This window comes from Littorina saxatilis, linkage group LG13, assembly GCF_037325665.1.
Source record: "Littorina saxatilis isolate snail1 linkage group LG13, US_GU_Lsax_2.0, whole genome shotgun sequence".
Lineage (NCBI taxonomy): Eukaryota > Metazoa > Mollusca > Gastropoda > Littorinimorpha > Littorinidae > Littorina > Littorina saxatilis.
Window position 1 is genome coordinate 21,807,568 of NC_090257.1, and position 11,123 is coordinate 21,818,690.

The window sequence follows — 11,123 nt, forward strand, 5'->3', positions numbered from 1 at the left end:
TTGTTTAACACACACTCAAACACACACTAACCAGACACACACACACACACACCACCACCACCACCACCACAAGAATAGGTTTACACTCACTTTTTCCTCCACGTTTTAATTTTGGCAATATCATTAACCAGGATTGCAAAGCAGGGATCATTTGTCAATTTCATAACAACGTACATACAATTTCAGCTGGTCACTTCAATAATGTGCATCATCACAGGTTTCTGCTGGAATGACAGTGTCTTATCTGTCAACACAAAATACACACACACAAAATGAGTGTGATGCTGTATGCCTCCTAACAGATCCTAACTTCACCCTCCAAACCTCCCTGCAGATGTATGTTCTGTGCACAAAAATAACCTTTTAAAATATACAAAATGCAGACAACATTTCTACATTTGTAGTTGTGCTGCAGACCTGTTTACCCCCATAAGTGTTTTGGAGTAATGCTCAGCCCCAAAATAGTAATCCTGGTACAAAAATAGTAATCATCCAGCATTCGTCGCCAATTACACGCACATGACAACTGTTCTGCGAAACGCATCATGCACATATATCAGGCATGGGAATTGAAAATTGTACGGAAATTTATAACTGAAGACGCGAAGCATCAAGTCGACAAGCGCCTAGCCTTACTATCCCATGCAAAAATTTCTCCAAAGACCCAGATGGTGCAATCTGGTGTCATCTGAGCTCCATTTGCCATTAAATTCTGTTTTTGAATCAGATTTTTAGTACAAAAATGTACCAATGCTTTAAAAAAATATATAATGTTTATATGGTTTAACAAAAAATGCTTCTAAACAGGAAAATGTAACTTGTAACACATCTGTGCATCTGGTTTACTTTCAAGACATAAAGTTCAATCTGAGCCAGCATGCGTGAACAAAGTACGGACAGTTTTCGCTTTTGCGCAAAGCCAGTAACTGCTTTTTTGTGTCCTACGCGGACACTTTTGCATCGGCAACATTCGGCAATCCGCCGTTCGGCGGCAATATGCCTGATTATCCATCATTCACAAACAAAACACATCAGTCAGTTTTTGTAGTCATCATAATGTCAAAGAAGATTACATCAAAAGCACATGCATCACTGATTCTTTTTCTTTTGCTCGTAGTAGGCCTTTTTCAGTGTGTCAAGCGCTTCTTACTGTACTTGCGCTTGCTGAAGGTACTGAACTTGTCAAATTCAGGTGCACGGAGCCCCTGGGCTTTTAGTCATACCTCAGGCAGCTATCTATTAGAAGAACTACCAAGTTTCATTGACTTGCACCCAAAGAGTCAAGAACTGCGATTTTTTTACGAATCAATTTCGTACTCGGACCGGCTGGTCTTGACCTATTTTTGGATCTAAATTTAGATCAGGTAGATCACCACATCATGCACAAAAAGACACGTCACTAGCAAACTATGTCAGACATCATCATGAGTTTGTATAAAACAAAATGGAGGCCGGAATCACTCAGTTGAATCGAACTCCGACCAAACACCACGTAATAACTAGGTTAATTTATGCACTCGCGTGAACAAGAAACTGTCGAGCTTCACAGATGTCGTCGTTGGGTAGTTTTACTACCATAGGAGGATTTTTGAACTGTAAATGCACTCAGCTGCAACAAAAACGCAAAACGAAGGCTGTAAGCTGCACTGTGCCTTTAAGTAGCTCAACACAATGATCGCAGCCCAGGGTGCTAACACAGTTTGGAAGGTCAAGGTTTTATAGTATGCTTCACTAACGGGATCTTATAAAAAAAAGCTAAAACATTTACCACTGAAGAAAAACCATCTCTGAACAATTCAAAATTGTCACACTACTAGTTTTACATTTTAAGGATCTTGCCTAGTGCACATCTTTTTATTATGAAACATTTGTATTGTAAACAAAAGAAAACACAATGTCTTGTGATCTGTAAATGTTCTTAATACAGGGAACTTTATACATTGTTCAAGTGAAGTACTGTACAGCCTATTTAGCTTGTTCATTTTCTCCCTATAATCTGCTACAATTCAATAAACTGCTGTAAACTTGTGTGCCCTTAAAGTAGATTTATGTCCTTCTGTGTGGGCACCTTCTTCTTCTTCTTCCTCTTCAGTGTTCAGTGTTTGCATTTGGATGTGTGCTCTCTGGCCAAGTCTTGTTGCACAGGGGTACGGGTGGCAAGAAAAGGCCACCCTCTCAGAACGTGTTGCAGAGTCTGTTCTTCCTACCCTAGCCACAGTCGCACGCTGTAGGTGCAAAACCTATCCTTTTGATGTGTACCTTCAGACAGCAGTGTTCTGTGCAAAGGCGAAAGATGGCTGTCTGTTCTGCGTGAGTAAGATGGGGCTATGGTCTTGAATGAGCTGGTAGCTGTCTGTCTTTAAAAAAAAAAAAAAATAGACATCAAAGAAGCTGCAGCACCAGCCAAGTGTTGACTGTTTTCTTTATGCGTAACCTGGTCCTGGCAGTAGCTGTTGTCCATCTGTAAACAAGCAAGATCATTATTATAATATATTGATGGTGTATTTGTTTTACCCAAAAGACGATTAAAATAACATTTAATTTTTGTTTTAGTTATGTGGCATACATGCAGTGGAACGATCATATCTTGTGATATCTTCCCTCTGAGAAAAAAAACTACTATTCAAAATGTACTTTTACATACTTTTTTGTTAACTTAGGCTTTTGAAGATCCACATCCAATCCTGCCACAATGTAGGCACAATCATAGGCTAAAATTGTCAGGGTTATTTACCATCGAACTGTCCTCAACATTCTATGCTGACACACACACATGCACACACACACTGGCACAGACACATAACTTGACTTCACTTAGGAAGGTTATGTGATGCTTAAATCATTTGTCTTGCCACTAGTTCATCACAAGTAACCACTGTGTTTATTGCTGGTATGTGCTTAAATGGAGGGATAGTCTTATCCCATGGTAAAACATTTTTTTTTTAAAAAGCCTGGCAGGTGATGTGAGATGTGAGCCAAACTGTGTTCACGAAAAGCAGCCGGCCTTTAATAACACAAAGCTGTCTCTGTACACAATTCTGCTTTTACACATGCTATCCCTTAACTTGGATTCATACCAAAAATCAAGCCTGGTTTCATAGGAAACAGTCAGAATGTTGATTCAGCATTTAGAATGATAATCTTATTTCATGTACACGCCTTGGCAAATCTGACAATTAAGTAAGCAGAAGTTTTCTTCACGGGACGGATTTGCTCATTTTATTATGTAGCAATGCACTTCACTTGGTCACATACCCCCCCCCCCCCCCCCCTCTGTGCACAGTGATAGTTTTAAACAAGGAATTCTGTAAACACAGGGGTGGTCAAATACACCCCCCCCTTCCCTCTGTGCACAGTGATAGTTTTAAACAAGGAATTCTGTAAACACAGGGGTGGTCAAATACACCCCCCCCCTTCCCTCTGTGCACAGTGATTGTTTTAAACAAGGAATTCTGTAAACACAGGGGTGGTCAAATACACCCCCCCCCCCCCCCCTTCCCTCTGTGCACAGTGATAGTTTTAAACAAGGAATTCTGTAAACACAGGGGTGGTCAAATACACCCCCCCTTCCCTCTGTGCACAGTGATAGTTTCAAACAAGGAATTCTGTAAACACAGGGGTGGTCAAATACACCCCCCCCCCTTCCCTCTGTGCACAGTGATAGTTTTAAACAAGGAATTCTGTAAACACAGGGGTGGTCAAATACACCCCCCCCCCCTTTCCCTCTGTGCACAGTGATAGTTTTAAACAAGGAATTCTGTAAACACAGGGGTGGTCAAATACACCCCCCCCCCTTCCCTCTGTGCACAGTGATAGTTTTAAACAAGGAATTCTGCTGTAAACACAGGGGTGGTCAAATCCACCCCCCCCCCCCCTTCTCTCTGTGCACAGTGATAGTTTTAAACAAGGAATTCTGTAAACACAGGGGTGGTCAAATACACCCCCCCCCCTTCCCTCTGTGAACAGTGATAGTTTTAAACAAGGAATTCTGTAAACACAGGGGTGGTCAAATACACCCCCCCCCCCCCTTCCCTCTGTGCACAGTGATAGTTTTAAACAAGGAATTCTGTAAACACAGGGGTGGTCAAATACACCCCCCCTTCCCTCTGTGCACAGTGATAGTTTTAAACAAGGAATTCTGTAAACACAGGGGTGGTCAAATACACCCCCCCCCTTCCCTCTGTGAACAGTGATAGTTTTAAACAAGGAATTCTGTAAACACAGGGGTGGTCAAATACACCCCCCCCCCTTCCCTCTGTGCACAGTGATAGTTTTAAACAAGGAATTCTGTAAACACAGGGGTGGTCAAATACACCCCCCCCCCCCTTCCCTCTGTGCACAGTGATAGTTTTAAACAAGGAATTCTGTAAACACAGGGGTGGTCAAATACACCCCCCCCCCCCCTCCTTCCCTCTGTGCATAGTGATAGTTTTAAACAAGGAATTCTGTAAACGCAGGGGTGGTCAAATACACCCCCCCCCTTCCCTCTGTGCACAGTGATAGTTTTAAACAAGGAATTCTGTAAACACAGGGGTGGGACTCTCTTGTGATGAAAAAGGAGGAAATCCCTTTTTTTCCAGGGGGTTCGGGGGCATGTTACCCCAAATTTTGGTTAAATGGTACATTAAAATCTGTGCAATCTGACAAAAAAGACATTCTCCACACTCCCCAACCTCCCCCCCCCCCCCCCCCCTCAAAATTACTATTAGTTATCAGGAGTTTTCAGTCAGCACAATTTAACTCTCAAGCCTCCAGTGTTCTGTTTCATCTCCACGTCACTCCAAATCATTCAGTCAACAAGTCATAGATATTGTAATGAAATGTGACGCGGAAAAATAGATTACTCCAGCAGAATTCGTAAGTTGTGTCCGCGGAAATCCGCGGAAAAGTCCCACCCCTGAAACAGCACTGCATGGTGCCTTTTCCAGAAATAAATTCATCAAAAAATGTCAACTCACAACAGCAAGAGTCAGTGTGTCGATTGTTCATATGTGACAAAGTTGAGGGATGAGCTTATCCTATCTTAAAGCCTGGCCAGAACTGAGACGGTGACGAGAAGTAGTGTGCCTATAATGACACAATGCTTTCTTCGTAACCAATTAGATTCAACATCTCAGATCTGGTCAGGCCTATACAAATGCCATCTCTCAACTTGGTCCATACAAAAATCATGAACCTGGCTTAATTCTGTACAGAGTGGGAATTTGTTTTTCTCTTTTTCGAAATCCAAAATAAGCAAAATCAGGTCTTAAAATCAATCAATCAATATGAGGTTTATATCGCGCGTATTCCGTGGGTACAGTTCTAAGAGCAGGGATTTATTTTATCTTTTTATTTTATGCAATTTATATCGTGCACATATTCAAGGCGCAGGGATTTATTTATGCCGTGTGAGATGGATTTTTTTTTACACAATACATCACGCATTCACATCGGCCAGAAGATCGCAGCCATTTCAGCGCATATCCTACTTTTCACGGCTATTATTCCAAGTCACACGGGTATTTTGGTGGACATTTTTATCTATGCCTATACAATTTTGCCAGGAAAGACCCTTTTGTCAATCGTGAGATCTTTAACGTGCACACCCCAATGTAGTGTACATGAAGGGACCTCGGTTTTTCGTCTCATCCGAAAGACTAGCACTTGAACCCACCACCTAGGTTAGGGAAGGTGGGAGAAAATTGCTAACGCCCTGACCCAGGGTCGAACTCGCAACCTCTCGCTTCCGAGCGCAATTGCGTTACCACTCGGCCACCCAGTCCAAGTCCAAATGGAGCAAGTCTTAAAATGGGAGTGAATTTACAGATGTTATGAACAAGAAGTCTGCGAAAACAGGGTCATTAATAGGAAGGAGTCTTAGATTGGGGTGTCTTAAAAGGGGCAGGGGTGGAGGCCACTGTAATGACCATGAAATAATCAAAATAATACTATCAGTCATCTTATTCTCTACCAAATTTCTAGAGGTCAAGACAATGATACAGATTATTTACTTGTGTCACTGTTAGTGTCATTCTATGAATAACAGACCGATAGAAAGAGAGCTCTGTGTCTTGTACCTGGGTTCGTGCTCAGTTGCTTGAAAATTGACTTGTCAGAGGTTCTTCTTCAGCCTTACACCAGCCTACAGCGGTAGCTTCTACTTCACCAAACTTTGTTCTGAAACAAAACAAATAAAACACATCTTCAGGGTCAAGCATATGTATCAAATCATGATCACACAATTAAACCTTCTTCTTTGGTCAGTACTATTGAAGATTTGTTAATTGTTTCTTGTTCACAAAAGCACTAATCAAAAAATTGCTCCAGGGGCTTGCAACGCAGTACAATATATTACCTTACTGGGAGAATGCAAGTTTCCAGTACAAAGGACTTAACATTTCTTACATACTGCTTGACTAAAATCTTTACAAACATTGACTATATTCTATACAAGAAACACTTAACAAGGGTAAAAGGAGAAACAGAATCCGTTAGTCGCCTCTTACGACATGCTGGGGGGCATCGGGTAAATTCTTCCCCCTAACCCGCGGGGGGTTGTACAAGATAATGAAATAGAGTGAATTTTGAAGTGCATTCATAATTAAAGCCCAATCATGTGGTTTAACCTACCTAGTCTTGAAAAGCCTGTCCGAGGAAACAGATCAAGCACCCTTCCGCAGACCTTCCTGACGGAAGAGTCTTGGTTGTAACCGCTCACTTTCTAAAGTAGTCCATAAGCAGTTCCATGTGCCTATGTTATCACTGTAACCAGCTCCTTTGTGTACCTGTGATCTGGATGAGCTGCAACACATAAAACTTTCATATGAACACTATGTCAAGTATACCAGTTAGCATCCATCAAACACTGACTGACTGAGGAGCATCACAAGATCTGTTCTAAGGAGGTAACAACTATTGTCACAAAGTGTTTATGATACAGCTGCAGGCACATGGCACTGAGTGGTCAATTGGTGAGGGGGGGGGGGGGCAGAAGTTCTGCTCAGTCTTGTCTGCTGATACTACACTTTGTGGTGGTGTAAGGCAGGGAATCACACCCCAACCACTGGCCCCGCCCACCTGGTGTCGAGTGCCTGTGGATACATCAGTCCCAGTCATGGCTGGCCCCCGGTTGACAACTGCCATGTACGTCATGTACGGGTACATTTACTTTGCAGTACAGATTAGTTTTCAATAGCAATGACATCATGGACGCACACCTGCCCAACGCAGACAAGGACAGCAAAATCAGGGACCAAACGTGATAAAGAGTAACTAATCGTCACAAACATCAAAATGCTTTGCATTTCTTGACCAGATAACAATCATTTCTGGGCAATTGAAGATTATTATTCCACCTACAGGCTATCACCCCCATGGCTGTTACTTGTAACACATTTCATTTCTTAAAATATGTTTTGTAAAGTAATACTGTAGTTAATAGATTTCTCTGAAAGGCACATTCCTTCTCATGAAAACAATTTGGCTCACCGTCTAAGATCTGGTCAGGCTTTAAAATGGGATAAGACATGATCTCTTAACTTGTTCACATACCCACAATGAACGGTCTGGTTGCTCTCTGCGCCAAGTGCGATTGTGTTATGAATAAATGCTGTAAAAGCTACAACTGTACTAGCTCATTTAAAAAAAAAAATCACAAAATGTCATTTCACCACAGCAAGCAAACAGTGTGTTTATTTCTGGTATAGAACAGACACACACACACACACATACACCAAAGCAACACAAAAGCCCAAAACATGCCTACCATCTAAATGAGGAATCCAGTTCCAACTGTCTTCTGCCAATATAACACTGCCAGAGACACCATGGTGTAGAAAGTCAGTTTAAAGAGAGACTACCTGAAAGAAAAATGATACAATAATAATAAAACACCCAGTGCAATAGACATACTTGCTCGTTAAAGGCTTACTTTACCATGTAAAAACATTTTGCTTCACAGTCTCAGATCTTGTCAGGCTTTTACTTGGGATAAGATCATCCCTCTACTTGGACGAATAGCAACATAGATCAGCTTGAATGCTCTCTGTGCAGAGTGGTTTTTGTTTGTTTGTTAAAGAATTAGTTTTGTTAACAACACTTGGTACCTTTTTGTGAAAATATTTCATCACACATTTTAACTCACCACAGCAAGCAGTCACTGAATATATAATTTTTTGTATGTGGCCAAGATGAGGGATTCCATGTTAAAGCATAGCCACATTATACTGTAGTGACAAGGCAAGTGGGCCTTTAAATTGTAAACTGATATATTGTGCATTTTGACTTCTTCATAAATTATAACCCTGATGCAGGCAGTCATCAGTACATGTAGTGGTTTAGTCCCTTGAATGAGAAAAGAATGACTTTGCAAGAAAGAAACTTGGAGTCAAAGTCAAAATACCCTTTAAATTAAAAACTATAGATTCCACAGGGTTTGAAGTTAGAAAGCTCTGAAAATAACTCTGCTATTTGAAATTGACTAATAGTATTAACTTATACCGCCATACATGATACACATGTACAGACAAATGAACTAAGGCTTGTGAAGATCCATAATCCTGCTACACAAAGACACAATCATTCAGAGGTTGAAATTGCCAGGGTCATTTTCCATCCCCATGTAGCCTGGATTTAATTACTGGCATGTTTTTCAGTTAAAGAGATGTGTCACTCAGAATGACAGGAGATGGTTCACTCAATGCAGAGCATAATATAACATTGATTTCTTCATGCCATCTGATTTGCAGTTGAATTCACAGGGCGAGAAAAATTCTAGACTGTCCTCAACATTCTATGCTGACTGTAAATTGTAATTATATAATACATCCACCCTAGCTAACTGGTACACTAATCACTTGCTCTGGCTTACTTCTTTTTCCAACATAATAAATCTGTTATTTGTACTTTAGCCTTTTGTGGTAAAATATTCTCATTACCACCAGTTGCACTCACAAGCTATTGCACTAGTGTATTTTGGAAATGATCAAAGGACTTACTTGTGTTCTACAACAGCACCATGTCAGTGTTGCGGGAAGAATGAGGCAGGGCTTGGTAATAACTGAGACCTGCAAGTAAACAGAACATATTTAGAATCCCAGCATGTGTTATAATTTGTGTATATTTATATTATAAGGTCTTACATTGCAATAACAAACACACACACACACATGCACACACTCATTCAATGTGCTCTATGTGCTAAGAATAAGAGTGATTGTTTAATGAATTAACGCTGAAGAAGCTACTAGTTGCTTAAACACATTCATAGCAAAATGTCACTTGATCATATCACCACATCAAGCACACTGTATCTTCATTTCTGGTTGTATACATTGTATGCAAGTGGAGGGATGATCTTATTCCATGTAAAATCCTAGCTCAGCTGATCTCTCTCAACTTGGATTCATACCAAAAATCAGGAGCCTGGGTGTTTCTGTTCAGTGGGCATTTCCCTATTTGTTTTATTTGAATGCATTTCTTAAAAAGAACACTTCCTCTGCATAGCCGTCAGGATGTTGGTTCCACCTTTAGGAATGTGTCTTAGTGGACGGACAATCTTATTCCATGTACATGTTCCATTCCTTCGTGCATTATGTGATTCTACTGTATTTTAGTCATAAACAATGACCTTCATTCTAATAAGAAGAGACTATTACCTTTCACCTCGGACGTGTCAACTCATATTTTGCCGCTGAGTCGGTGGACAGTTGCTGGAAACCGAGTCCGTCGTCACACTTCGGGCTTTGGCAACTAAGTTCACTTTGCGGGTCTTTCCCCTTGTAACACCATACTTGTTCGATCACAGTTTCTTTGTTCATCGGCCGAAGCAGGCCCCTCCTTCGCTCCCGTCTCGGCCACAGTTTCCTCAGTGCAGTCGCTGAGTCGGGCATGAGAGCCCGCCCTTGAACGCACTCTCCCCTGTACCGCATAGTTTTAAACCTCCCCACCTTTTTAATCTCCCTGTTTGCCGGAGCTAACCACTATCGGTAACAGTGACTCAACCGCAGGACTCTGAGACGTTCGCAAGAACCCAGTCCTCTTCGGAAGAAGATGATCAAAGATGCATTGCCGACGCCGGCCATGTTGAATTAGTGAAAACCGAAACGTGGAAGCGAAACTAACATATCTTCGGGAATCAATTAGGAAAACTATATGTGTAGTAGGTAGAAAAATGGCATTTAATGAGACAGATAAAACTCGGATCAAATGAGAAAGAAAGAACTATCCAAACTTGCAAGCACAGCCGCGGTAGTCCTAAGTACGTACTGAAGTTCCCGATCCATGTTTTAGTCTAACCAGCGCTGTCTCTAGTCTATAGATGCGCAACAGGATAAGAGATACCCTGAGGTTATAAGTGATACTCCCACATACGTTGCACAAGCATAGTTTAACGTTACCTTATGTACGGTCCAACCGGTGTGCAATGGGTGGAGGGAGAGAGAGAGAGAGAGAGAGAGAGAGAGAGAGAGAGAGAGAGAGAGAGAATCATGTACACACAGATGGACGACTTCGCTTGGGGTATGTACTGCCCGGCAGTACACATCTACTTTATTGATATAAGCAGATTCGCGATCGTCGATAATGATTTTTCATGGTGTTTTGTAATTTTTAAATTACAAAGGAATTGATATGTAAGACAGTTTCAAGCGAGCTATTTTTCGCGGCTGTATTTACTGTGCAAACAACTCTAAATATGGCAAAAGTGTCACGTGATAATCAACCGTTTGGTTTCGGCGCTCACTGGAGCAGACGATTTTTTCTGTAACCAGTTGACAGTGATGAAACCATATATTACACTCTCCTTCCGGCAGCAGTCCCAAAATTTCGACTTGTTTTGACCTCAGAGAGATGTCTTTACCTTAAACTGTGAAGAACAGAACGGAGATCACTGTCGAAGTCGGCCAATCTGCAATCATTTTCGTCTCGCGAACACTGATCTCAAATTTAGATTTGCGTAGTACTGTAGCGTTCGCTCAAGGCATCCTGTCGGGGAGAGAATGAGCCGAACTCATTTTGACCTGAGTTCAGGATGTGTCTGGGAGGTGCAGAAAAGGACGCACTGAGTCGAGTTCGCTCACTCACCTTTTCTAAAACTAGACCTTCCAGGTACCAGTCGGAAAACAATGGTCATCATTCAGCAG

At 41.5% G+C, this 11,123-nt stretch overlaps 1 long non-coding RNA gene across 1 annotated transcript; it reads right to left on the reverse strand.

Annotated features, from left to right (window-relative positions):
• Nucleotides 1–1,035: 1,035 nt before the first annotated feature.
• Nucleotides 1,036–10,516, reverse strand: LOC138983868 (uncharacterized). The gene is made up of 6 exons (XR_011461294.1): nucleotides 9,639–10,516; nucleotides 8,979–9,047; nucleotides 7,748–7,841; nucleotides 6,613–6,783; nucleotides 6,060–6,159; nucleotides 1,036–2,461 (listed from the first exon to the last, which is right to left on the reverse strand). It is a non-coding gene; the product is annotated as an uncharacterized lncRNA (long non-coding RNA).
• Between the last annotated feature and the right edge of the window lie 607 nt (nucleotides 10,517–11,123).